A 5,345-nucleotide genomic window follows, 5' to 3' on the forward strand; every position below is an offset into this window, starting at 1 on the left:
TAAAACTGCGCATTTACATTTGTTAGTTTTTCTCGTCGCAAAATAATGAATATTCCTTTTTAAACTACATAAACTGATAATTATGATAATAAACCATCGATCGATTGAATCATCTAACTATTTTTATTAAAAACGCAGCGGTTAGTCGGAGTACCAATTTTTAATCATTTTCACATTCGCACACGTATACAGTGTTTCAAGAAAGTATTTTAAAACTTACAAAAAATGGAATACTTTATTAATTATTTTAAATAATAATTAAGTTAAGAGTGTAAATTTGGTTTCCTTAGAAAATATGTAAATAACAATTAAATAAATACGAACTTAGATTTGTTCTCAATACTTATTTATGCTTTTGTTGGTTCTTCATTATGTATTATACAGTACCGTACTATATTTGAAGGCGCCGTAATTAATAATAATTTAAGAAAAATACGTACTGTATTTTATTTTTTACGGTATTTTAAATATAGTACAATTAAATTTTAAATACACAAATTATTATTTTAAAAAAGATTTAGGTGATAATAATGTATCAAAATAAACTTAATTAAATATTGTGGATTTAAATATTGTTTTACAACGATAATAAATTTTTTGTTCAAAAGTTAATTCTTCTTCTTCTTCATTCTTTAATTTAGGCAAGTTGCCTGTTTCGTAACGACGTTTTTCTGCCTATTGCACTGTTAAATTGTCGCACCATCGTTTTCGTGAGCGCCCCGCACTTCTGCGGCCAATCGGTGATTTATCCCGTGCAATTCTGCTGATTCTTGTTGTCCATTCTGCTAATAGACAGAGTGTCGTTTCTATGAGCCGCAAATTTTTGTTTACGTTGGGTAGGGAGCTAACCTGATCCAACAACCTTCCTCCTTTTCCCGGGCTTAGGACCGGCAACATGATCGCTGACCTTGATCCGTCCAGCGATCATGCAGGCGGAGTTCAAAAGTTAATGAAATGTTAATTTATTGATTATATAGCTTTTTTTCTTAATTTTTTGATCTCCTCATAATCCATCATGGTGGATTGTATTTTCAAATAAAATGCTGGAAATCCATTCTTCAAATCTCACAAAAATTTCTTACATACAGGGTGTCCTACATAACACTAGTCACGATTTTTCAAGTACTTGCGATAACCTGACAAAAGAATACTTTCAACAAAAGTTGATCTATTTTTGATTGATTATACATTGCGATAAAAAAAAGTTGGAAAAAAATTTTTTTTTAATGCTTTTTAAGGCTACCTTTATTTTTTTAAATGGCACTTTTAGTATTTTTTACTTTACAATATTATAACCCATATTAATACGAATTCAACGATATAATATACTAAGGCCTTTGGATGACCTAGAAAACTAAACTTGGTAAGAATTTTGACTTAGATGACATGCGTTGTCTCTCTTTCTCGCATTTAAATTCTATCTTGCCTCCCTTTTCCCGTTCTACTTACGTAACACAGTAACTAGAAAAAACCGTCTGTTCGACCTTTCATTTTTACTCCAGTGCACGTGGAGAAGTTTCACTTCAAACATTTTTTATTCATTTCAGAATTATTGATTTAAAAAACTGCGCATTTACGTTTGTTATTTTTCCTCATCGCAAGATAATGAATATTCCTTTTTAAATTACATACACTGGTAATCATATACTTAATACAAAGTATTATGTTTTCTAAACTTCGATCGATTGAATGATTTAACTATTTCCACATTCGCTCACATATACGGTGTTTCAAAAAGTATATTAAAGAGAGAACTTACAAGAAAATATTTTATTAATTATTTTAAGTAATAATTAATTTTAGAGTTTAAATTAGGATCTTTTGGAAAATTATGAAGAAAGAAAATTAAATAAACACAAACTTATAGTTGATTTCAATACCTATTTATACTTTTGTTGATTATCTATTCTACATTATACAAAATATTTCGCCATACTCGACCACCTAAAATATCTCATTTATTTCGTACGATAAAAAAAAATATCAGAGAAAAAAAATATTCTATTCGAAAGCGCCGAATTAGTGAAAGGCCGAATTTGTTGTCTCTTGTACATGAGAAGATGTTTTGCTTGTATGAGTTGCACGTTGATTTGCATTTGTTTCTTCATTTACCGTCCTTCGAGCGCGTACTGAAATGCCTGACAAACATTTCACAATTTTCTCCGTAAACGTAACCTGATCGTCAACATGTTATAAATCATTGGGTTCGTTTTTTTATAAGCTATAATAATATTCTAGTATATATATGTAGTCCCATTTAAGAAAAATACGATGACTTTGATATTTCGACATAAATGACCTTGGAAAAAAAATTCGGCCTTTCACTATATCGGAGCCTTCGAATAGAATATTTTTTCTTCCGATATTATTTTCTATCGTACGAAACAAATGGGATATTTTAGATGGTCAAGTTAGACGAAAGACCCAGTATAGTACGATATTTTATTTAAAAGCGCTGTAGTGTATGATTATTTAAGAGGAATTTCTACTGTATTTTATTTTTTTACGATATTTTTAATGTAGTAAGTAATAAAACTTTAAATACACAAATTAATCTTTTAAAAAAGATTTAGGTTATAATAAAGTATCAAAATTAATTTAATTAAATATTGTTGATTTAAATATTGTTTTACGACGAGTATAAGTTTTTTGTTTAAAAGTTAAGTTATCAAATAATTGAATTTTGACATTTATAGTTAAAAAAATGTTCATTTTATGATTTCGTAGCTTTTCTCTTAACTTTTCGATCTCTTCTTAATCCATCATGGTAGATTGTATTTTTAAATAAAATGCTTTAAATCTATTCTCCAAATCTCCAAAAAATTTCTTACATAAAATCAAGAATGATCTTCAAATGGTGTGCAACCTTTAATTCAGAATTTTGCACGTATAATCTCAAATTACGGAAATATTTTAAGTTAGATAACGTTTATTTGGTACACTCTATATATATATATTCATAGACGTATGATCATAGAGATTATACATATACATTCATAGACGGATGATTAACGATGTATCTCTCGATAAATCTTACTTTTTATCCACGTGTAGCGTAATAAGAGCGACGTAACGATTGCTTGGTCGAGTATATATATAAATTATCTTAACACTCTTCTCTCAAGCCTTCTCTGCTTCCCTTCTTTTTTCTATTACTAGTAATATTTCTATTTCTTTTGCATCCTGACTTAGTGTTTTTTCAATTCTTTCTTGACTCCTCGTTATTTCACATGTCTTCAATACGTGCATATGATCTTATTCTTCTTCTTTGCATAATCTTTTCTCCTCTTATTCCTTCCAATATTCTTTGCTTTTACATTCATTTCCGCATCTGAACCTTGCTACTATTTTCCTATCCTTCGTTGGCATATCCTTTTTCAAATACTCTGGTTCTTCCTCTTTTTTTATATATTTGTATACTGTCTTATACTTCGAGTTCTCTATCTTTTCTATTCTCTTTTCTTTGTTTTTTCTTTCCTTGTTCAATAGTATTTTTTCTCTCACCTCTTCTTTAAATTCCATACCTTTCATATATCTTGTTTCTTTTATTTTCTCTCATCTTATTATTTCGACTCTCATTTTTGATACCTTCCCTATTTTCTCTCTTTCTCTGTCTTTATCCCTTTCTCTTATACATTCTTTCACCAGTTTTATATCTAAATCCCTACTTTTCTCTTCGAATTTTAACGCTCTTCTTAACGCTTTTATTCTCATTTTTTCATATTTGCATTCTTCTTCCACTATATAATTTGGCGTGTTACTATCTAATCCTAAAATCCATTTCATATATCTTCTTTCTACACCTTCCAACCTTTCATCTTCCTCCCATCCCCATACTTCCGCTTCAAATAACGCTACGCTTTCCACTAACACTGTAAATAATTTCCTTCTTCTTCTGTAACTTTTCTTAAATATCCTTTCTTCTATGCTCCATGCATTTTTTGTATCAATTACTGCTTTTATTTTCCTCTCCTCCATGTGCCTATCATTTCTTCCATTCTTCTGTAGTATGTATCCTAAATATCTTATTTCATCCGCTTCTTCTAATCCTTTGTCCCCCCCCCAATTCTACTTTCTATCTTTTCTTTTTCTTTTTTCAAATACCAAAATTTTTCTTTTCGCCTAACTTAAAATCATTTTCTTACTTTCATGATACTTTTTAAATCTTCTTAACATTTCTTTCAACTCTTCTTCTCTGTCTGCTACTAGGACAATATCATCGGCATAAGATACACTCAATACCTTCTCATTCCCCATTCTGCACCCTCCTATTTGCCCTTTTTTCATCTCCTCCTCTAGGTCCGCCAGATATATTAGGTTGGGAAAAAAGAAATCCATTATTTCTACGTTAACTTTAAGACTTTCTTTAACGTAATTTGGATAGTCCGATTTGGGTCAAATGTGGACCGTTTTGTTTTATAATTTGTTGCCATTTTAAAGATAGTTTGCAAATACGAAGATAAACCTTTGAACATTTTTTATGTATTTTTCAATTCTCCACAACTTTTGTTTGAAACTTTTTTCGATTAAATGCCTAAATTCTAAGATAAGGCTATTTTTCCCTTTTTTTCCCTTTTTTACCCTTTATCTCAAAAATTTGGGATCCTATTGCAAAAACATTAGCACCAATCGATTCAGCGTCGTCGACTTACCCTTAGATCAAAGAATCAAGATGTTGGCTGAAATTCAGAAGTTGACCCCTAATTGATCACACTATTATATTTCTTAAATAATTCCAAACCCCACATATAAATATAAAAATAAATATAAATAAAAATAAATAAATAAAATGATAAATAAAAATAAAATATAAATATAAAGATAATATAATGTTTAGAGTCATGGTGGTTTTTTCGTTCAATATTATTCACCCTTAACGGAATTTTCGTGTACTTGTAAGTCTTGCCAGATTTGTATCGATTATGTAATACTGCAGAGACCGAAACAGATAGTGTTTGGAAGGAATTATTTATATGCTGTATACCGTTTTCGGGAGAAGTTTTAAGCCTTAACGCAAAGATATGTTCCTTATTCGCTTTTGCAACTTATGTTCCGGTATTGTCATGCTAAAAAGTTTACAAATAAATTTATTTGTAAATTGTAGCCTCTATGAATTATTCAAAACAGTCAAATGTATTCTACAATTTATTTACTAGAGTTGCAATATTGTTTATGTTATAATTTACTTTTAGCAGAATTCGTTTTTACTCTAACGGTAGTTTAACGTGCTTTTACAGTTGTACATTTTTTTGAATTTTTTTGATGAAGATTTTACTATACATGATGGTAAAAAAAGAATCCTATATTCTAACGAGTTTTAATACTTATCAGGAGGAGTACGAATT

The sequence above is a fragment of the Polistes fuscatus genome, unplaced genomic scaffold (assembly GCF_010416935.1).
Source record: "Polistes fuscatus isolate 324 unplaced genomic scaffold, CU_Pfus_HIC Scaffold12, whole genome shotgun sequence".
NCBI classification, from domain to species: Eukaryota; Metazoa; Arthropoda; class Insecta; order Hymenoptera; family Vespidae; genus Polistes; species Polistes fuscatus.